This window comes from Pongo pygmaeus, chromosome 18, assembly GCF_028885625.2.
Source record: "Pongo pygmaeus isolate AG05252 chromosome 18, NHGRI_mPonPyg2-v2.0_pri, whole genome shotgun sequence".
In the NCBI taxonomy this organism is placed as follows: Eukaryota; Metazoa; Chordata; class Mammalia; order Primates; family Hominidae; genus Pongo; species Pongo pygmaeus.
In genome coordinates this window covers 58,042,765-58,067,859 of record NC_072391.2, presented here as the reverse complement: position 1 = coordinate 58,067,859, position 25,095 = coordinate 58,042,765, and positions in this window count along the sequence as shown.

The following is a 25,095-nucleotide window of genomic DNA, read 5'->3' as shown; positions in this document are numbered from 1 at the left end:
CATATTTTAAAGTGATGCTCCATATTTCACTATAAAAATAGTTTGATTTTCTCTCTGACTTTCAAAAATGATAATAAAGAAAATATGTGTTTCAATAATATAGCTTTCATTAATATAAAAGTGTTTCCTTTAGAGTAGTACATGTGCTATGTTGTAAACTTCTACAGTTGCTATGGGAATCACTAAAATGTCACTTTCTTCTTTTCTTTCTTTTTTTTTTTTTTGAGATGGAGTCTCGCTCTGTCACCCAGGCTGGAGTGCAGTGGCGCGATCTCGGCTCACTGCAAGCTCTGCCTCCCGGGTTCACGTCATTCTCCTGCCTCAGCCTCCCGAGTAGCCTGGACTACAGGCGCCCACCACCACGCCCGGCTAATTTTTTGTATTTTTAGTAGAGACAGGGTTTCACCATGTTAGCCAGGATGGTCTTGATCTCTTGACCTCGTGATCCACCCGCCTCGGCCTCCCAAAGTGCTGGGATTACAGGCGTGAGCCACCGCACCCAGCCTCTTTTTTTTCTTTTTAATCTTAATCTTCTGCTTTAACAGTTATGTCTCACACATTGACATATCCATACCTTCTAAGAGGAAAATGGCTAATTGAAATAAGGTATATGGAGGATGGACATTTTGTATCAGAAAATCAAAAGCAAAGAATGCATTCATTAATATAAATATTTAATTAAACATAATAATCTTGTAAAAGAAATAGGCCTGTGCATCTTCCCAAGGAGAGGCAAAATTATTACATTTTTCAGCAAAAAATACTGGTATTAAATGATAGACAGATGGGATAGTCTTTGCCAGAGGTCATTTATTGTGACCTTTTTTAAGATTGGCTGCAAATCCATCAAACTCTACAGTTGTGGAGCTGCTAATGAGTTCCTAATTAGGAATTAGTCAGCCATATTAATAATATGTAATATGCCCCAAGCCTGTCAACAAGGAGAACAAAACATTCACCATCCTGAATGTTAGGTTTATTGATGTCTGTCCAAATAGGTGACCTTTGTATAGCAGATACAGTTCCCTTTTGGAGAGGGAATTCCACTTCCTAAAATTATAAGGAATGGTAATCATCAACATCTGGGGGGGGGGAAAGCCCTAAGTTATATGCAAGTGTTTACTCTCTTGACAGTAAATTGTTTCCTTTCCAAATTTATGCTCTTCCAATTAGTCAGTTTGCTTATTTCAAATTATTTTAAAAGACACTCAATGTCTTTTTTTTGTTTGTTTGTTTTGTTTTAAGAGATAGGGTCTCCTACTGTCACCCAGTCTAGAGTACAGTGCAGGTCACAGTTCACTGCAGCACTGAACTCTTGGGCTCAGCCTACTGAGTAGCTAGGACTACAGGTGTGCAGCACTGTACTTGGCTATTTTTTTATAAATATATTTTGTAGAGATGAGGTTTTGCTATGTTGCCCAGGCTGGTCTGTAACTCTTGGCCTCAAGCAATCCTCACATTCTTGGCCTGTCAAAGTGCTGGGGTTATGGGCATGAGCCACCGTGCCTGGTCTCCAATGTCCTTGTTTAGTATAAATATATGTATGTATATATGTATTATATGTGTGTGTGTGTGTATATGTGTATAGATAGTTATATATAATTAGAAAAGGACAAAGCAATGTCAGATTATTTTGTTTTTGTGCAAACCATTTAATTAAGTTTCAAATCAGAAGAATTTCAGAGGTAAATTGTTCCCTTTGGCATTAGTTTAGAATGTATGAACTCCTCAAAAATCAAACATACAGGAAATAGCAGTGCTTAAACATTCATGCTAAACTCCATATTTAAGAAAGTCGGAAAATAGAGATTAGTATTTCTCCTTAGGTTAACTACATGAAAGAAGTTGACAATTTCAACCCATATTCACCATTCTCACATTTCCCTAGTGGAATATTTCACATATCCTTTCTGAACAACATTTAATCATTAAAGTAAAAGTTAGAATGACACATCTGTGGCCAAAAAGTTTGAGAGAAACAAAGTTATAGAGTGTCCTCTCAATGGCTAGACCTCATACAATGATAAAATATCCAATGACAAGCTATCGAAGAAGTTAGGAAGTAAAAGGAAAAAAGGTAATTAGTTTTGGATCACCCAACCAGGAGAGACCAAGTGTATGTGTTAGGTCATTTTAGTAACTTGTGCAAAAAAAAAAAAAAAAAAAAAAAAAGATAAATTTAGAGACACAAATAACAAAGGGCGTGTGTCTTGGAATGACAAGTTATTTCGAGTTGTTAAAGTGAACAGTATTCAGTTAATATCTGCAGTGATTACTGGATTCTTTGATCAACTTTCACAATGAGATTTTAAAATAATTAACTTTTATAAGTTTTTTTTTCCCAGAGTGTTTTTAAGAACTCACTCATACTTTGCTGTGAAATACATTTTTTGATGAAAAATAAATACTTAAATAAAATAACACACACACTCATTCATCCTAGTTAGATTGCTGCTGCTGTTGTTTTTAGATTTTTTTAAATGACCATCCAGCTAGTAAAATGGTTTTAATTTTAGACTTCGCAGAGAAATTATAGGTTTACTGCAAACCTACACGTTGGAGAATATCAGATACTAAGAAAGTTTCAGACCTATTTCTATTAAAAAACAATAATTTACTTGTATTTGCTCAATAAAAATGAGCTTCTTAAGGAAGAAACAATCCAACAGCCAGGTGTAAATGCTCAGAAGCACAATGCCAGGAAAAGTATCTATGGACAGAAATGTATTTATATTGTTTTCACAGCAGCTGGTTTAAAGCAGGCCTGTCTTAGCAAATATCAGGTGCTGAGAGTTTCAAAATATATCCATTACAAAAAAATAATAATTCACTTGTATTTACTCAATCAAAATGAGTTTCTTACGGAAAAAATAATAACCAAACAGCCAGGTGTAAATGCCCATACAAGCAGGAAGAGAACAGAGGACATTTTAGTGTATGTAATTCTGAGTCTGATGAGTAAATCCTCCCACCTCAGTGTTCACATAAAAGAGGATTTAAGACTATCCAGGAAATTTTCAGGAATGAAAGATTTTCCAACTTCTTCTTTTTTTTTTTTTTTTCTTTTATTATTATTATTATTATTATTATTATTATTATACTTTAGGTTTTAGGGTACATGTGCGCAATGTGCAGGTAAGTTACATATGTATACATGTGCCATGCTGGTGCGCTGCACCCACCAACTCGTCATCTAGCATTAGGTATATCTCCCAATGCTATCCCTCCCCCCTCCCCCCACCCCACAACAGTCCCAGAGTGTGATGTTCCCCTTCCTGTGTCCATGTGTTCTCATTGTTCAATTCCCACCTATGAGTGAGAATATGCGGTGTTTGGTTTTTTGTTCTTGCGATAGTTTACTGAGAATGATGATTTCCAATTTCATCCATGTCCCTACAAAGGACGTGAACTCATCATTTTTTATGGCTGCATAGTATTCCATGGTGTATATGTGCCACATTTTCTTAATCCAGTCTATCATTGTTGGACATTTGGGTTGGTTCCAAGTCTTTGCTATTGTGAATAATGCCGCAATAAACATACGTGTGCATGTGTCTTTATAGCAGCATGATTTATAGTCCTTTGGGTATATACCCAGTAATGGGATGGCTGGGTCGAATGGAATTTCTAGTTCTAGATCCCTGAGGAATCGCCACACTGACTTCCACAAGGGTTGAACTAGTTTACAGTCCCACCAACAGTGTAAAAGTGTTCCTATTTCTCCACATCCTCTCCAGCACCTGTTGTTTCCTGACTTTTGAATGATTGCCATTCTAACTGGTGTGAGATGGTATCTCATTGTGGTTTTGATTTGCATTTCTCTGATGGCCAGTGATGGTGAGCATTTTTTCATGTGTTTTTTGGCTGCATAAATGTCTTCTTTTGAGAAGTGTCTGTTCATGTCCTTCGCCCACTTTTTGATGGGGTTGTTTGTTTTTTTCTTGTAAATTTGTTGGAGTTCATTGTAGATTCTGGATATTAGCCCTTTGTCAGATGAGTAGGTTGCGAAAATTTTCTCCCATTTTGTAGGTTGCCTGTTCACTCTGATGGTGGTTTCTTTTGCTGTGCAGAAGCTCTTGAGTTTAATTAGATCCCATTTGTCAATTTTGGCTTTTGTTGCCATTGCTTTTGGTGTTTTAGACATGAAGTCCTTGCCCATGCCTATGTCCTGAATGGTAATGCCTAGGTTTTCTTCTAGGGTTTTTATGGTTTTAGGTCTAACATTTAAGTCTTTAATCCATCTTGAATTGATTTTTGTATAAGGTGTAAGGAAGGGATCCAGTTTCAGCTTTCTACATATGGCTAGCCAGTTTTCCCAGCACCATTTATTAAATAGGGAATCCTTTCCCCATTGTTTGTTTTTGTCAGGTTTGTCAAAGATCATATACTTGTAGATATGTGGCATTATTTCTGACGGCTCTGTTCTGGCACAAGACAGGGATGCCCTCTCTCACCACTTCTATTCAACATAGTGTTGGAAGTTCTGGCCAGGGCAATTAGGCAAGAGAACGAAATCAAGGGTATTCAATTAGGAAAAGAGGAAGTCAAATTGTCCCTGTTTGCAGATGACATGATAGTATATCTAGAAAACCCCATTGTCTCAGCCCAAAATCTCCTTAAGCTGATAAGCAACTTCAGCAAAGTCTCAGGATACAAAATCAATGTGCAAAAATCACAAGCATTCTTATACATCAATAACAGACAAACAGAGAGCCAAATCATGAGTGAACTCCCATTCACAATTGCTTCAAAGAGAATAAAATACCTAGGAATCCAACTTACAAGGGATGTGAAAGACCTCTTCAAGGAGAACTACAAACCACTGCTCAAGGAAATAAAAGAGGATACAAACAAATGGAAGAACATTCCATGCTCATGGGTAGGCAGAATCAATATCATGAAAATGGTCATCCTTCCCAAGGTAATTTACAGATTCAATGCCATCCCCATCAAGCTACCAATGACTTTCTTCACAGAATTGGAAAAAACTACTTTAAAGTTCATATGGAACCAAAAAAGAGCCCGCATCGCCAAGTCAATCCTAAGCCAAAAGAACAAAGCTGGAGGCATCACACTACCTGACTTCAAACTATACTACAAGGCTACAGTAACCAAAACAGCATGGTACTGGTACCAAAACAGAGATATAGATCAATGCAACTTCTTCTTAAAAGACTTCACTCTACTTGTGGCCACTCAACATAAGTTGCTTTAGTCATGGCTGTGGCGGCCATTGTAGTATTTGAACAGAACTCCCCATTTTGCCTTATGGTCTTGGCACCCTACCAAAGAGATGGGCCCTGTATGTAACTCTTGGCACACGGAAATTAGGTACTGTCTGCACTATTCCACTTTTCATCTAAAAAAACTGAATAGCCTGAATTTGATACGATGCTTAGGCACAGGATCAGAGGAAATTGGGTTTAAATTTTTCTGCTCTACTAGAAGATGCTGGAGAATTTTCTTTATTATGCTTTCTTCAAATGTAAAATGAGAATAAAAACAGTCACGCTTGACGTGGCTTGCAAATAGTGATGGCTCAATATAGATATAAAAATATAATAACATTTTTCATGTCATTCCTCTTTCAAGTCTGCCTTTTCTTTCAGAGCATCCCCCGTTGCCTGCTCTTAGTATCAAGATCTATATTGACCTTTGTTCCTTAAGCAATTTGTTGTAAGGTCTCAGTTCTTAATCTTTCAACAATGCTGGAAATCTCCTTTGTTCTCCTTTTTCTCCATACCCACATACTTCTCAGGCAAGTCCACTCTGATTCTTCATATCTTCGGGATTAGAAAAAAAAAAAAAAGTAATACTATGAGTAAAGTTGATTTCATATTTATTTCCTGTATACACACACACACATATACACACAGAGAGAAGACTTTATTGAATGTACCTAATGGGTAAATATTACTTCTCTATGGGGTATATAACTTGGTCATAATTTGAAGAAAACTTGCAAATTCTAGGTATAATGTTTTAATTTAATGGAGTAAGTTACTAGGCAACTGTAATGATTTTTAAAGTGTGATACAAATAAAAAAATAAGTATTTTCAAATAAACATTTATTATTAAATATGTTCAACTTGCAGTTAGAATACAGAGCTTTGTTTCTTGATAATTCATCAGTTAGTACCTAGGCAGCAAACAGAAGGTATATTCCACTTTTTTAATTTGAAAAGAATTTAATAAAGGGTTTGGAAAATGCTGTGAGCAGAATGTAAGGGCATAAAGGGATAGTGCTAGGGATCTATAGGGATTAGTAAGGAGGGAGATGCTTCATTACTATCATCACCCTTGAAGATCTAAAGGGTGAAAGGTGGGATGTGTTCCACAGCAGAGAATGAGACAATAGATGGGAGGAGACTTTATAAGTGCAATTATAAACTTGGTTTTGAGAAACAGCAGATGCAAGGGTATGCCTGAAAAACAGAGCTAAAGAAATAAATACTTGACCTCTTCTCTCCCTTCTACTCCAGGCAGTGTTGTTTTTGGCTATTAGAGAAGGATGGAGAGTGTATCTAGGGGACAAATGGAGGATAATGAGCACAATTTGGATTAATAGTCATTGAAAATACTTCTTTCAAGAATAAATATATTAAACACATTATGTTAAAACTTTAAATGAATAGTTAAACCCAGTGCCACCTTAAGTTGATAAGAAAAAAAATGTAATCCCTTCATTGAGTGATGTTACATTTGACTACAATTAGCAATGAAAATCAAATTTAAATATATAGCCAGTTCATTGAATACATTAGGAAGGAAATTTAAAAACATTAATTGGAATATGTTAAACATTAAATATAATTATGAAAATGCACTTGTATCTTTTAAAAATTGTATATTAAAGAAGTTTAATATGTGAACACACATAGTAGGACACTACATTGTTAATAACTTTTCCAAATAATAGGGATTTGCAAATAATAGGCCGTGTAGGTTATTTTGTTATTCAGTGGGGTTATAGAAAGCATTTTATAAAGAGACTATTATCTGGCTGTTAGTGACACAATCCTAATCAACCCCATCTTCTGTATCATTTATATTGGCTTCTTTATATTGCTAGACAGGTGGACAGGGGTAGAAGTTTGAAAAAATCCTTAATGTATTAAACTAGGAAAGTATTAATTTATTCTTTAGCAAATTTAGGACCCAGGTTGATATCACTCTGGGTTCAAATTATGAAGTATTTATATAAGACGTCAGTTTCTAAAGGCTCTAGTTCAAAATGCTTTTAGAAAATGAAAATTTTTAAATGATCATTATTGTTTCAATTAAGAATATCACCAAATATGAATGTTAATGATAGTAATGACAGACCCTTGGATAACTTCAAGCGAGATCACAGTATTTCAGTTAATGTACATGAATGAGCAGCAGCTTCTCTAAAACCTATTGTATGAATCCCAAACTTATGCTCTAGTTAGAGATTCTGCGATCTGATTGGATTTTTCTTCAATTTTATTCTATTTGTTTTTAAACATAGAACTGAAGAATGAACCCAAACACCTAAAGAAAAATAAAGTATAGGAATACCTTATTCAAATAGCAGAGATAATGTTTATTATAGACAAGTGGCAGTATTCTATCAAGAAAGGGGTTAATGATGGATTTGATTCCCCTTCCCCAAGAGTGGTCGCCCAGGGCTAATGGAATAACATTACGGAATAATAGATGAATGAATCAGGAAGGCTTGCTATTACATCACTTGGTGATAAATGTGTGGATCTTCTTCTCCCCAGTGCTTCTAGACACTACAATTGACAGTCCAGGTAAACACGATTGTAAAAGTGTAGATGTTTAGAAGTAGCTTATATAGGCCACTTTTCAAGGGATGAAGGAACGTCAGGGAAGTAGGAAAGAGTGGAAGGACAGAAAAAGATGGACAACAAAGCAAACTCTGCTGTCATTACTTTTGCTTCGACAAAACTGTTTATATGAATAATCTTAGAAATATAACGTAAAAGACCTCAAAAAGCCATTTTGTTTGGAGAGGTATCCTTAAATATACAAAATAACAATCAACCGTGACTGACACAAATATTGTCCTGTTTTATGTGCTCAATAATGTAGTAACAGTGTACTGAGTATTTGCTTTTGGAAAGGCACTGAATAGATGATATTATTATGCTCATTCTACAACTGAGATAACTAAAACACAGGGAAGTTAAGTGATCTTGCCTAAGTTATACAGCTGCCATGTGAAGGTCCGATATATAAACCTAGGAAAATTGTGCTCTTAGCACAATATTGTGCTGCTTTTGTATATGAACAAATGAATGCATTAATGAAGTCATTAATATCAAATAAAGAAATGACTATGTGGTCTTCAGCGTGAATAAAACTTTACTGAGTAACAGTAACTTATAGTCATTGATTTATTAAGGTGACTGACAGGATTGAATTTAAGTGGTAAATATTGTGAAAGAAAGAGTATGTGTTTATTTCTGGTTAAAAGTGGTTGGTAAACAATTATTTATTTAGTACCATCATGCACGAAGCATTTTGTGTATGCTATTACTAGATTTTATCATCCTTTCATTGCAAACCATTATCTGATTTTTTAGATGAAAAGACTGCGATATAGAGATATAGAGATGTAGAATAACTTGCCTCAAACCACACAGCTTGATGGAGAAAGAGTTCTAGTCCAACCTTCATGGATTTCATAGCCCTTGAGCATCCCCTTGTAAGATAAATTGGAACCAATACACTGGGAGTGTGGTGCCTGGGCAGAGACAGGCGAGCTAGGGGAAACCAATTTGTCTGTCTCCTTGGGAAATGATCAAAGTACTCAGGTAGAGGGCAGGACTTGAACTTCACAGGTGACCACCACGTAATAAGTTGGCTCTTTTAGTCTCAGTACTGCAGAGATAGTGTCAACAATAGAAATCAAATTCATTTTTAAAGTTACTGAAAGCTTCCAAAGTTCAATGCAAAAGTTCTGTTATTCGGCTTCAGGTTCAGCAATCCACAGAACAGGCCTGTCTCCTTAGCTCCTGCTCACTATTTTTCTGCCTTACTCACTTTTCCTCTTAAAGAAAGGAAGAAAGTGATTATTTTGTGAAGATCTAAAAGTTACTTTTTTATTCAGTGTACTAAAATCTAAATAATTCTTACAAATGTTTAGAAATATTTTATCCTTAGATATGAGTTCTGGCAAACTGTGTTTTTCTTTCTGCAGTGAAACAAATGATAAAAAAATAAATATTTACTAAAAAGTTAAAGATAACCATTTTACTTTCTTAAGAAATATTTAAAAATTGGATAATGTTTGACAAATTGTCCAACATTTTATTTAAAGTCTAAAGTGCCTTTGTAGAATACTGATTCCCTTCTTCAGTGAGTGGGCTTCAGGGAAAGCCGTATCAGGGGTTCCCTTCATCAACTGCAATTTTGATTCCCGTTCCAGTTATGATGATCTTATTTCTTTGTGTCCATTCTCTATCAATATATAAGCAGATTTCTTGTTTGTGTGTTCTATAACTCAAGGTACCAGGAGAAAGAATATTTCAGAGTCCTATACTAGGTGCTCCCAAGAGGGACGAAAACCTAAATCCCACTCTGAAAAAAAGTCAGTTATTTAAGAGTGATAATGTCACACTTATATATGGCTAATGGATGGGACACATCAAATAGCAGTAAATAGTAGTCATAGTTGTAATGGTAATAGTAGTGTAATAATAGTAGTAGTGATGACCAATATTTGCTAAGTGCTTACACTGTGATTTTAAATGCTTACATGTATTTAATGCTTTGCCTATGAGAAGAATAGTTCCCTTGTGATAGCCAAGAAGATGTGTCTCACAGACTTCCAATTGCAGACAGCTCCAAATGCTGCACTTTGAAATTCATCACACCTTTGTACCAGGGCCATACCTTCTATGAACTGCTCACTGTAAATGACTGTGTGCATCAGGAATACTAAGTCAGCCCTTTTCCTAGAAGACACAGGACTCCTCTGATGAGCAGCTTCAGTTTGAAGACTCCCTCGTGGCTTTGCTGAACTTTCCTTGGACTGCATGGCCATCTATAATGCTTTTACCCCACATCATCTGTCTCTCTTTCATTTCTGCATCATATCTGAGGTCTCCCAGTCTTTTCTGCTTTCTTTTCTATTTTTCCTCTGATGGGCATTTTCTATAATATAATCTTTTCCATTTATTCCTGGCTTGGCTTATGCTTTTCAGAAGACCTGGACTCACACGTTATTCTTCTTATTTTATTAGAGACAGCAAGAGTCTGTAGTTCAATAATGCCTGCCTAAGGCCACATATTCATTAAGCTACTGGAACGATATTTACTCTTACGCTTCTGATTTCAGAACCTGTGTTAGTAACCACTACACAATTTGGGGAAGTTACAGTTGGAAGGGAAGCAAACAGAAGAACTACTCAAATACTGGTGTCAGCTACTCAGTAGCTGCATGAGAACTAGAGTGGTATTCTGTGCTTGATAAGCCAAAAAAAAAAAAAAAAAAAAGTGCATGGTGCTTTTATTCTGCAATGTCTGTTGCCAATACTGATACTTACTGGAGATCCATGTCCCTGCAGGTAGATCCTTGAATTTTTTTATTTGCCCATTTCTACTATGAATCTTGCATCTATTCACACTTCCTTACTTGTATATCATTTCCTTGGGGTTTATACACTGAAAATTATTGAAATAGAGTGAATGCTTTGTTCTAGGAATGATAAAGAGTTTACTATATAGCAAACTACTGAATTAATGTTTGGTGAGTCTAGCAAGCTATCTTTGCTTTGTGCCACCAAACGACTTATATTGTGTATGGTGGACCTAGCTGAGAGAGAGTCTGTTGGTGGGGAGTAAGTCAAAAGTAGAATCCTTCGAGCAGCCGCTTTCCATAAGCCTTATAGTGTTTTCTATCTAGTTCCTCTAAGTTCCTAAGCTTAATCTTATTGTGGAATGAGTCAAATGAGGATGTGCCCACCTTGCTTACTCTTTATTCCCAGATCATTGAATTTTCACCAATTTTACCAGGAGAGGAACTAACTTCCTTCCCTCCTTCCTTCCTTCCTTCCTTTTCCTTTCTTCCTTCCTTCCTCCCTTGCTGTCTTCCCCTCTCCCTCCCACCCTCTCTCCCTCAGTCTCTCTGTCTCTCTGTCTCTATCTATATACGTATCTGTGTGTATCTCCCTCTTTTTTTAATTTGTCTTGATTTTACTTGTAGTGTCCTTCCCTTTTATTTCTCAGACTTAAGGTTTTATTCCATTTTCCAAATAAAGGGTTCACTGAAGATTTTTCAACAGTGACAGTCTTTTCATCCCATTCACTCTCATATGCTCCAAATTTCTCTATAATAGCCGTGCATATTATAGTTCTGAATACAGGCATGAGAGATACAGTGACCAAAGTATCTCAGAGTCATTGATAATTTAGCATTTTAACATACAATAGATTTTAAATAATATTTTTTGGGGGTTTACTAGCTTTCTAAACTCTAAACATACCTACTTTTTTTTTTTCTCACTTTTCAGGTTCTCCATGTCAACAAGGCAAAATAATAATAATAAGAAGAAGAAGAAGAAGAAGAAGAAGAAGGAGGAGGAGGAGGAGGAGGAGGAGGAGGAGGAGGAGGAGGAGGAGGAGGAGGAGGAGAGCAGGGGAAGGTTGGACCTGTAGGCAAGATATTGGATTTACTGTTTTTAAGCTATCTTCCAATACTTGATTTCTATGAAAGACATCACAAAGAATATAGCTCAGTACAAAACAACATAGCCATGATGAAACTATTCCAGCATTGAAAGTTACACCAAATCCTAGAATGTTATCCATTTCTCTGTGAGAACCATAAGCTAAGAACATAAAAAAGCATTTAATTCTCTAATTTCAAGATGTTTCTAATTTCCAAACTCACTCTTTCTTTTTAAAGGTTAAAATGTTAGGAGATTTGGTCACACTTTATCTCACTAATTAAGTCCATGTGCTCTAAACCTCTCCTCTTTCTACCTTCCATTCCTCACCTCTCTTTGGAGCAGAGTCTGATATTTATCCAGATCTCTTTGTAAAATTCTGTCTCACTTGGTTCCATCAAATTATGTTCAAATGACTGTTCATTGCACTCTAAGCATACTGAGGGGATGCCATTCTGGAGCAAGCAAGATATTTTGATCTATTTGGAGTCATTTGTGCATTTCACCTTTCTGATGACCCTACTTCACCTTCCCTTTTTTTGTAGATGAAATCTTCACTATCATTTATTTGGGAAGAATAAATATGTTCACTGACCTCTTTGAAATGTCAGATATTGCTTCCAACACTAGTAAAGATCGGTATTAGTACACTGATGGGAAAAAAAGATACAGCATGGGGACTTGCTAGATACTTTCAAAGACGATTAAAAGATTCATAGAAAAAAAAAACACACAGCCTTACTCACCTGCAGCTTCCTTCTTGCACATTCTATTCCTCTTAACAAAAAGAAAAATGGAATATTATTCATCACTGATGCTGCTTCACATAATGAAATGCTCCAAATCTGAGTATTTGTCATGTAACCATAATTATAGGTATAACTAATTATTAAAACATTAACCATATATTTATATAGTTTAATACAGGAGAGGATCAGGTGGCCTCATTCAGAGAATCACTGTTGAATTGCCTAGAGTTAAATATCCCTAAAGGTAAAAGGCAATGAATATGTTTAGAAAGTCATTTTAGGGCCAAAAGTAAAAGACTGATTTATGTTTGTTTCAGTACAACTTTTATTTGTGTGACAATATGGTTTCCTCTGATTTTTATCATACAATTTGCATTTCTGAAGTGTTGTGTGAAGTAGACATACATAAACATACACTAGTTGGATTATGTAGGTGAATAGCTTCTGTACTGCAGTGTTTTAGCCTGAGTTGCTTGCTGGGAATAGCCTCAGTGGTTCTGGCTCCTTACAGCTGACATCGCAGAAGTAGTTCTTTCTTTCCCTCAGACATACATTCTGGACACTGAGGTAACAGCTAATTGCCCTGAAACCAGCCTGAGTATCTCGTAGAAATCACATGTTCTCTCCCCACTCACTGATGCATTTACTCTCCCCTGGCTTCTCCAGCTTTCAAGTTCAACAAGCACTCTGGTGCCGAACAGACATAGCAGAGATTCAGTGCCCATTCTGAACTGAATGTTGTTATTAGCCCTCCAGCTATAGAGAGAAGGATGAAAAACATGTGATATACATAAATCCACTTTAATCTGCTTCCTTTAATACGGGTTAACATGCAGTATGATTCCCACAGAAGGAAACAGAAAGGGACTGTTGAGCAAAACAAGTCTCCCAAAAGTCACTCCACTCCATGTGAGAACTTGTAAATCTTACTATCTTATTTTTCACTAAATCTTTTTATTTAAAACAATAACATTATAAAATATACAAAATTCCCTACATAGACTTATGCTTTCAGAGATTAAGCATCCACCTTTTTAACTACTTTGAAACTTTCTGAAATTGTCCCTTGATTTTTTTCCTTTCCACTTATTCCTCAGCCTCAATTATTGCTTAATGCATCCACCCATCTTTCCCTTTAACTAGAAAGATACAGAAGAAAATAATAAACTCTCATATGACTGTTAAGTCTGGTTTTCATAGGAACTGTATGAAGTAGAACCTCTGCTTCCATAGATAATTAGCTATTTCAAACAATGGGTAATTTAAATACTTGACATATATTAAAAATAAATATTTTGTGAATTTTGTCATTGTTTTGACTCAATTGAGCTGAATTGTATAAAAGACAAAGTCAAAAATAATAATAAACTGTCATTTGCTTGGATAAGTTTGTTGATAGGATCAGAAAAGTACAATTTACCCAATAACTTTTCGCAGGAAGGTCTTTTGGAATTTAGACTCAAGGGGCCAAAATACACAAACACACACAAAAATTCTTGCATATCAATGGTCTCCAGAAAATAAAGTTTTGAGAGAACTATTGTTCCTTATATTATATTTTCTCAGCAAAATTGAAAGATAACAAGAAAAATCAGGGGATAAACGAGAGCCAAGATCCAAGATGTTTAAAGGAAGCTGGATCCAAACAAAGAGAGAATGAATAAAAGCATGAGCTAAAGTCTTACTTTTCAATTTATAAAACCTTACATAGTCTTAATAGGATTTAATCTTCGAAACTCTCTGAATAGATAAAATACAAGTGTTTTGATAGCATTAGGAGATATACCTAATGCTAAATGGCGAGTTAATGGGTGCAGCACACCAGCATGGCACATGTATACATATGTAACTAACCTGCACATTGTGCACGTGTTCCCTAAAACTTAAAGTATAATAATAATAATAATAATAATAATAATAAAAGAAAATAAGAAAACAGTCTGAAATTTAAGTCCACAGAGATGATAACATAGGTGAATTCTGTCTCATTGAAGTTGGAGAAGATGGTTGAACATTTGTGTTACTCCTATATACAGTACAGCACTTAACAACTTTCATGAGTGCTAATCTTATTATATGACAAAAATTGTAGTGTGAGTTTAAATGTATCAACTTATATAGCCATTTCTGCTAGATTTGATTCTTCTTCTTCCTTTTATAGAAGTAAAAGCCCAGTTTAGAAAAGTTAAACGTATTTTCCAAGGCCACATAGTTAACAAGAAGCAGAGGTAGAATTTGAATTCAGTCTGATGCCAAACTCATGTATTACCTATTGTGCTCTTTTGCCTCTTGGAAAGCTTTCCTCCATCAAGTCAATGTTTTTATTCTCTCTGTTTTTTGTTTGTTTTTACTGCTCTTCTATGGTCATTGAGTCTGCACTGTCTGATAAAAATACAATGTGAGCCCCATATGTGATTATACGTTTTCTAGAAGCCCCTTTAAAAGGGTAAACAGAGAGATCTTTTTAATATTTTATCTAATTACATATTTCTAAAATAGTATTTAATATAAAATATTATGAGATATTATACATTCTTTTTATACTAAGTCTTTAAAATCCTATGTAGATTTTACACTTATATCCCATCTCAATTTGGACTGGCTACATTTGAAGTGATCAATAGCCGCATGTGATTATCTACTACTATATTAGTGTAGTTCTAAGATTAGCATGTGTATGTATGTGTGTATATATACACACACGTATGCACAGCATGTAAAATGTAATTTTTATATATGTATATAAACATATGTATATAATTCATAAACATTATACACACATATAATGTATGTATGTGTATGTTTGTATGTTTTAGGAGTAAGTCACTTATTTCTCCAACTATTAACTGTGAAATTCCAGGATTTGGTAGTTACTAATGTTTTTACAAGTGTGTCAGACAGCCGGAGTCAATAGGCTTTTTTTTCCCTCTGAGTATGAGTGGCTTTGTGTGTATAAAAAGGCTTCTCTCCATTTCCCCCTTTCTTAAGTGTGTCAACAGCACATAACAGAGATATCCCGAGAATGGTTCTTGTTGCTTGCTTCACAGGAAGGACTTTCTCCGTGAACTCCAGTACTGGATCAAGTTTGGAAGAAGGTGGGGTTCTATGATGATCTTCTAAAAGACTTATTCTCCATACAGTTCTATCTCAAACCAACTGCAATTTCCTGTTTTCAAATGACTTGATGTTTGAGAAGACACTAAAATTTGTGACATGATATAAAGGGCAGCTGGATGAAGGCTATATGGGAACTCTCTGTACTACCTTTGCAAGAAGTGGACCTTGAATTGTTTTAAGAGAGAATGTATGACTACTTCAGAATGATGAAGACGATGGCAATTATGCTACCTGCTGAGATAGGCTAAGCAGACAACTAAATGAAAACTGAGAAAATTTATTTAAGACATTCATAAAACATGATTTTCAAAATTAGAATTAAATGCCTATTGCAAATGTTCTTTAATTGTTAAATAATCAGAAATATATCTTATTGCTAATGTATTTAAATAAATATTTTTTGTTAAGCACTGCTCGCTGGAGAACAATCCCTCTAAAAGAGGTTTATGAATCATACAGTGTTATAAATTATAAATAACATATGCAGCCACCTCAGTAAGCAGCTAGGAGATTTGTTTTGTTTTGCACTTTCTTTTGGTGCTTTGTTACTAAGCCCTTCTTATCAATCGTAGTAGGCAACAGAGTTACAATGGTCAAGACAGATACATAGATCTTATTCTCATGGAATTTAGAATCTACATGTGTATTAGTCATGGTTCTCTAGAGGGACAGAACTAATAGTGTGTGTGTGTGTGTGTGTGTGTGTGTGTGTGTATATATATATGTATATATCTCCAAAAGGGTGTTTATTAAGGAGTATTAGTCACACAATCACAAGGTCTCACAATGGGCCATCTGCAAGCTGAGGAACAAGGAAACCAGTCTGAGTCCCAAAGCTGAAGAACTTGTAGTCTGATGTTCCAGCGCAGAAAGCATCAAGCACGGGAGAAAGATGTAGGCTGGGAGGCTAGGCCAGTCTAGTTTTTTCACGTTTTTCTTCCTGCTTTATTTTCTGGCTGCACTGGCAGCTAATTTGATGGTGCCCACCCAGATAGAGAGTGGGTCTGCCTTTCCCAACCCATTGACTCAAATGTTAATCTCCTTTGGCAACACCCTCGCAGACACACCCAGGATCAATACTTTGCATCCCTCAATCCAGTTAGGTTGACATTCAGTATTAACCATCACAAGTTCACCCCTTGTCAACTTGAACCCATACACATCTCCTGAGATCATATATAATCTTCAAATAAAGACAATCATAAGGTCATAATTACACCTAATATAATACAACTATCCTTTGTACAACCAGAAATGCATCAATCCCCAACCCAAATGCTATTACATAAAGTTAACAATACTTAAATGCTGATATGAAGTCAGTAAATCTAATGTTATGTAATAAAGGAAAAATGAAATAAACTAAAGATTTTTCTTAGTACAAGTGTATACATGTACAAACATGTTAACAAAAGAAGGAGGAAATACTCATGACAATTACAGTTCTTGTTCTGCAGCTGGTCATGTAGTCGTAGAAGGTATTGATGACTAACTTCTTCTACTACCCATTCTGTATTCCCTTTGCCTTCAGCAAGCAGCTCAGCAGCTTAGCAGGTCACGTGTGTGTGTGTGTTTTTTTTTTTCTCTTTCCTGGTGGAGTGACCCAAACCTTCATTTTTGAAGGGTCTGGGCCATTTGCAGTCCTGCCTGAATTGGGTTGTTGTTTCCCATTGACCTTAATCACGGGGCATGGTAATATTAAGAGATGCCCTAATGGATCTCCTGGATTCCATGCATACTCTTCCTTACCTCTGTTGTGGAGTAGCAAATTGATTTATTCTTGATAGTCTTGGTCAATCACCCCAGCCAACACTAACTCCCTTCTTAGCCTGTTGACTTAAACGTAGGAGAAGCCCAAAGTGTCCAGGTGGCAATCTTAACTTCCAGTTTAATGGAATCATTGTTGTGTCTCCTCGTAGCAGCGTTCCTCCATCTGGGACTAAGACCTCTAGGCCAGCAGAACATAACGTCAGGGGAACAGGAAACAAACATTTTGCTAGTGGATCACTAGGGGTGATGGTGAGTGGTGCCACTTCCACTTCTACCCCGTGATGCCTGAACTGATTAATCCTGGCTATGGGATAAACAGTATCATATATTGGACGCGGATTCAGAGCATACACAGCCTTCTGGAGAACTTTGCCCCAGCCCTGCAAAGTATTGTCACCTAGTTGACAATGTAATTGTGACTTCAAGAGGCCATTCCACTGTTCTGTCAATCTAGCTGCTTCAAGATAATGGGGAACATGGTAAGACCAGTGAATTCCATGAGCATGAGCCCACTGCCACACTTCTTTAGCTATAAAGTGAGTGCCTTGGTTAGAGGCAGTGCTGTGTGGAATACCAGGATGGTAGATAAGACATTCCATGAGTCCATGGATGGTAGTCTTGGCAGAAGCATTGCATACAGAATAGGCAAACCCATATCTAAAGTAAGTGTCTATTCCAGTGAGGACAAACCTCTGCCCTTTCCATGATGGAAGAGGTCCAATATAATCAACTTGCCACCAGGTAGCTGGCTGATCACCCTGAGGAATGGTGCCATATCGAGGTCTCAGTGTTGGTCTCTGCTGCTGGCAAATTGGGCACTCAGCAGTGGCCATAGCCAGGTCAGCCTTGGTGAATGGAATCCATGTTGCTGGGCCCATGAGTAACCTCCATTCCTGCAACTGTGGCCACTTTGTTCCTGAGCCCATTGGGCAATGACAGCAGTGGCTGGGGAAAGAGGCTGAATGGTGTCAACAGAACAGGTCCTCCTATCCACTTGATTATTAAACTCCTCCTCTGCTGAGATCACTTGTTGGTGAGCACTCACATGGGATACAAATATCTTCACAGTTTTTGAGCACTCAGAGAGGTCCATCCACATACCTCTTCCCCAAATGTCTTTGTCACCAGTTTTCCAATTGTGCTTCTTCCAAGTCCCTGTTCAACCAGCCAAACCATTGGCTACAGCCTGTGGATCAGTATATAATCGCACATCTGGCCATTTCTCCTTCCATGAAAAGTGCACAGCCAGGTGCACTGCTCGAAGTTCTGCCTACTGGGATGATTTCCCTTCATCACTGTCCTTCAGGGATGTCCTAGAAAGGGGCCATAGTGCTGTAGCTGTCCACTTTCGGGTGGTGCCTGCATATTGTGCAGAACCATCTGTGAACCAGGCCCTGGTCTTCTCTTCCTCTGTCAACTGATCATAGGGAGCTCCCTATGAGGCCCTCAGTCCAGGCTGGGGGAGAGAAGGCAGGGTGGCAGGAGTGGAGACCATGAGCATTTGAGCCACTTCCTTATGTAACTTACTTGTGCCTTCAGTACCTGCATGAGCCCAATCACATATATACTACATCAATTTGATGATTGAATGCTGCTGTGCATGACCCACTTTATGACTAGATGGGTCTTAAAGCATCCAGTTTATGGATGCTTTCAGGTCACATAGTGACTTGATGACCCATAGTCAAACATTCAGTTTCCACCAAAGCCCAATAACAGGCCAAGTGCTGTCTCTCAGGAGAGTAGTTATCTGCAGAAGATGGCAGGGCCTTGCTCCAAAATCCTAGAGGCCTCCGCTGTGATTTACCTGTGAGGGCCTGCTGGAGGATCCAAACAGCATCCCTATCTGCCACTGAAACCTCAAGCACCATTGGATCTGCTGGGTCATATGGTCCAAGCGGCAGAGTAGCTTGCACAGCAGCCTGGACCTGTTGCAGAGCCTTCTGTTCTGGACCCCACTCAAAACTGGCAGCCTTTTGTGTCACTGGATAAATGGGCTGGAATAACACACCCAAATAAGAAACGTGTTGCCTCCAAAATCCAAATAGGCCCACTAGGCGATGTGTCTCTTTCTTGGCTGTAGGAGGTGCCAAATGCAGCAATTTATCCTTCCCTTTAAAGGAATAACTCGACAGGCCCCACACCACTGGACCTAGAAATTTTACTGAGGTAGAGGGTCCCTGAATTTTAGTTGGATTTATTTCCCATCCTATGGCATGCAAATGTCTCACCAATAAGTCCAGTGTGTTTGCTACTTCTTGCTCACTGGATCCAAGCAACATAATGCCATCAATGTAATGGACCAGTGTGATATCTTGTGGCAGTGAAAAGTGATCAAGATCTCTCTGAATAAGATTATGACAGAAAGCCAGAGAGTTGATATACCCCTGAGGTAGGACAGTAAAGCTACATTGCTGGCCTTGCCATCTGAAAGCAAATTGCTTCTGGTGGGGCTTATGGAATGGGTAAAAAGCCATTTGCCAAGTCAATGGCTGCATACCAGGTACCAGGAGATGTATTAATTTGCTTGAGCAATGAAACCACATCTGGTATAGCAGCTGCAATTGGAGTCACCACTTGATTAAGCTTATGATAATCCACTGTCATTCTCCAAGATCCATCTGTCTTCTGCACAGGCCAAATAAGAGAGTTGAACAAGGATGTTATGGGAATCGCCACCCCTGCATTTTTCAAGTTCTTGATGGTGGTACTAATCTCTGCAATCCCTCCAGGGTTGTGATAATGTTTTTGATTTACTGTTTTCTAGGTAAAGGCAGCTCCAATGGCTTCCATTTGGCCTTTTCCACCATAATAGCCCTCACCTTACCAGTCACGGAGCCAATTGGGGGTTCTGCCAGCCTCTAAGTATGACGATGCCAATTATGCATTCTGGCATTGGGAAAACGAACACAGGATGAGCCCAGGGACCCACTGGACCTGCTGTATGTCAGACCTGAGCCATAACTCCATTAATTACCTGACCTCCATAAGCCCCTACTTTAACTGGAGGACCACAGTGACGTTTTGAGTACCCTGGAATGAACATCAGCTCAGAGGCAGTGTTCAGTAGTCTCTGAAATGTCTGATCATTTCCCTTTCCCCAATGCACAGTTAGCCAGGTAAAAGGCTGGAGGTCTCCTTGGGTAAGGGTGGGAGAAATATTAACAGCATAAGTTGTCAGTAGTGTAGTGGGGTCCTTCCTCAAGGGGACATGGCCTCCCCTTCATTCAGGAGTTTCTGGGTCTGTGAATTGGCTAAAGTCTGGAAATTGATTGAGGGGCCATGATTCTCTGTTTTTATAATTCGAGTTAGTATTTTGTCCACTCAACCTGGAAGGTTTCTGCTTATATAAATTAAGTAGGAATGCAGTAGGCTTCCTATCAATTTCACTTCTAGGAACACCATGATTAATTTTCTAATGTCAGAGCTCTACACAAGTCAGACTATTCTGATTGCTGCTTTGCCTCTGCTGTCCATTATGGTAGCTATGCCCACCTTGCCTTTGAAGATTGACTGTGGCCACTTGGCCCCTATCACCTCGGGATCCAATTATTCCCATTATATTTAAATTTTGCAGTTGAGTGACTGTAGTTCCCATGGTTAGATCTGACAGACAGAGAAGAGTGATTACGGGGCTCTTCAAAGATGCAGGTGCTGCCCTCACAAATCTATTTTGCAAAGCATTGGTCAGGGGTTTATCTTTTGGACCTTCCCAGCTGGGATGAGTAAGTCTAAAGTGACTAATCCACTCCAACATCCCAATCTCTCTAAGCCTTTCGATCCCTTCCTCTACATTAAACCAAGGGAGATCAGGCATTTCCAGCTTGCACACAGTGGGAACTCTTTTAATCCATATTTCAACTAATCAAGCAAATAAACTATTAGAACCTTTTTTAACTCTGAGCTGTAACATTAAATGCATAATCCCTACTTAGTGGGCCCAAGTCAATAAATTCAGCTTGATCCAATTCTATGTTTCTTCCACCATTATACCACACCCTTAATATCCATTCTCATGCCTGTTCTCCAGATTTCTGCTCATATAAATTAGAAAACTCAAGCAGTTCTTTCCAAGTGTAGTGTAAATCCTCATAGGTCACACTGTGAATCTCACTTCTAGTGGCCCAGCAGGACTTTAGTCTAGGTATAGGTCTAAAAGCAAACAGGGGTGTTGAGAGTGGCTCCTGAGGAGAATCAACATTATATTGCCTGGCAACGGCCTCAGGGGAGTCCCTCACTGTGGCCACAGATAGCTCAGGGTTTATCTCCTCAGACAAAGGTGGAAAGACTGATGGCAGCTTAGGTCAGGAAGGAAATGTTGCCACTACTGCAGATAGGGAAGCTGTTTCTTCTGGAAAAAAAAAAAGTTTCATCAGAGTTTACATGCTCAGTGTCCCCAGCTTCATCAGAGTTCTCCCACATATCCCCATTCCAAGTTTCAGGGTCTCATTCTTTTCTAGTCAATGCCCTCACTTCAACAGTAGACACCTGGCGAGGCTGTGCATGCACCTTTCATTGCAGGTCAGCCACTTGTATTATAAGAGCTTGTGTCTGTTTTTCCACATTTTCAGCTCTTTTTTCTGCAGGAGATAAGACTTTCACTCAGGACAATCTTCGAAGATTTGAGGCTCTGTATCTTCTTCTGAAGCTGGGAGTTAGAATCCCTGAGTTCATCATTTTCTTTCATCACTTTGTCCAGTGAACTTATGAGCAAACAACCAACTTCATTATATTTGTTGGTTCTCCACATATAGTCAAGGATATTACACATAGAGTCACTAAACATCTTGCCTCTCATGAACAGAGAATCAAGAGTGTCACATGCATTTATTTTGCGTAATTCTCTAAACAGTTCACACCAAGGACTATCAGTGTTCCCCATACTATTAGAAGTAGAGCCTTTAGCATTTTTGGGTCTAATCATACTAAGCAGCCAAATCTAGAAGCCCCTAAACCAACAAAATAACTCAATCCTTAATATTCAGTTCCTCTAGAACCACTCCTGGTACCAAAATCTGTATTACTCAGGATTCTTTAGAAGGACAGAACTAGTAAGATATATAGATATCTTATATATGATATACATATATCATATATATTTATATATAGGAGTTTATTAAAGAGTATTAACTTACACAATCACAAGGTCCCACAACAGGCTGTCTGCAAGCTGAGGAGCAAGGAAGCCAGCCTGAGTCCCAAAGCTGAAGAACTTGGAGTGTGATATTCCAGATCAGGAAGCATCCAGCACAGGAGAAAGATGTAGACTGGGAGGCTAGGCCAGTCTAGTCTTTTCACGTTCTTCTGCCTGCTTTTATTCTGGCCATGCTGGCAGATGATTAGATTGGGCCCACCCAGATTGAGGGTAGGTCTACCTCTTGCAGTCCACTGATTCAAATGTTAATTTCCTTAGGTAACATCCACACAGACACACCCAATATCAATGCTTTGCATCCTTTAATACAATCAAGTTGACACTTAGTATTAATCATCACAATATAAAAATTTTTAAATTATTGCACAAATTGTTATATAAAATGATTACACAAATAACTACAAACTGAGATAGGCATTTTTAAGAGACAATAATATATTTTAAGAAGAGGTTATAACAATAAATCTGACCAAAAATAAAGAAATCTAAAAAATTTTCCCAAAGAACTGGCATTTAAGCAGACATATATAATAAATAAGCAGGGCTTAATTAAGCAATGGAGGAAAGGATGATAGACAGAGATAAGGGAGAAACAATTCTATCAGAAAGGCTTGAGTAAAGAGTCCTGAACTAAAATTATTTAACAATCTGAGAAAAGATCAATACAGAAAAAAAAAGTAATAAGTGATATAATATGAATGCTGGAGAGGAAGGGAATGTCAGCACACGCGGAGGATCTTAAAAAACACTGATATGTTTAACTTTATTATAATGCTAACATTAATATTAAAGTTTTCTTTTTATTTTTCTTCTTTTTTCTTAAACAATCTGGGTACTTATAAATTTGATGTTGGCCTGGAAGAAAGAGTTAATTAAAAATTAATCAATAGTATTTTGAGTAAATACATGTCCTTGGAAGGTTGAGGCAAGAGTTCATTCATTCCTCTGTTCATCTCATGTAGCAAATACTAGATAGAATTCAAGACACCCTTCTGGAAACTAGGAATACAGCCCTGAAGAATACAGTCCTGGGATAGACTGAATGGGCCCGTACGAAGAGGTTTTCTGCTCCCTTTGAATATATGTGATTTGGAGAGGAAGGACATATTATGTTACAAATACAGAGAGGTCCCGAGACTTAATTATAGGCATTTAACTTTCTCTGCTTCCTTCACTCCCTTAATAAAGACAGGGCCCATTTATGATGCACAGAAAGTGGATTTCCCCTCTGAGTTACTCCTATTTTTAAAAAAATCTGAAAGAATTATTACATTTATGTACGTTTCTTATGTGTCAGGTAATGTGCTACGTGCTTTAAATACACAATTTAACCTTAAGTAATCAGAGCAGAGCATTGGCTCCATCACATAGAGCAAAGCAGGAAAACGTTCTAATGTTCAACCCAATGATACCTATTGCAACAAGTCTATCATTTCATAATTTAAAAAAAAGAAACTTCCATCAATTAGAAGTTATGGCAATTTTTATATGTAAGCTTACATATTGTTAAATCAGTTATGTTGTTTTTGTTTTTGTTACTTTCCTAGATTAAACCACTACTTGCAACTAGGGATTGCAGGCCTAGGGTTGTGGAAGTGATAATATGAGATGGTTTCAACTAAAGGGAATCTGTCAGACTGTAATTTATACCTTTTTGGTGATACTTGGAAATTTTGTTTCATTCACCCAGACAGAAAATTAAGGAGTATTCATTTTGCCACAAAACAGAAGCATATATTCAAAGGCAAACAAGATAGTTTTCAGTGCTCCAGGAAAAGAATGATAAAGAAGAAAACTTTAATAAGTAAATTAGGAAAGTGTCAGAGATATGGAACATTTCAGCAAATTCCTGAAGGATGATGATGCTTTTGAAATGAATCCAGGGTATGGGAGTGGTCAAATATTAGCAGATATCACCTGGGCAAACAGCAAGGGGGAAACAGATGTGTAAAAGGGAAAAGTCTGTTCTTTATGCAAAAAAGAAAAATATGTATCACCTGTCAATTAAATGAAACATTCAATTTTGCAGAAACATATTTTCTACAAAATGCTTATGGCTACAATATGCTTTGAGAAGTTTTGGAAAACTGTAATCAATAACGGTTTGAAAGGGAGGTGTTTCTGTTTAAACCAAGGTAACATTTTCTAGTTGGGCTGTCCAGCAAGGAGAAGGCATCTTCTAGACATTTCAGACACGGATGATATTCAAGAAAAGGTGGGTCAACAACCCGTCAGATATTTGTACCTAGCAAGAACTGAATAACCTAGGAATCCATCCAAATCTGAGAACCTGCTATATTTTAATTTTTAAAGGTAGCTTTTTCTGAGAGAAAGAGAGAGAGAGAGACAGAGAGAGAGAGAGAGACTGATTCTTAATATATTGTGTTGGTTTTAAATATAAATTTTTTTCCATCGTTTAAATTTTTAATAATCTCCACAACTCAAAGTATGTGGGAGGCCAGCTGAAGTAGAGAATTTCTAGAAATAGGCATCTGATGCTGCAACCCACTGTGAAAAACTTTGAAAGTGGTACATTTAGAGCTTTAGAAGCATGCTGCCATATTCCATCATTAAAAGAACAGCACAGACCTGGCAATAGAGAGAAAAATTATTTTTGGACGTTAGTAATGCACAACATGATTT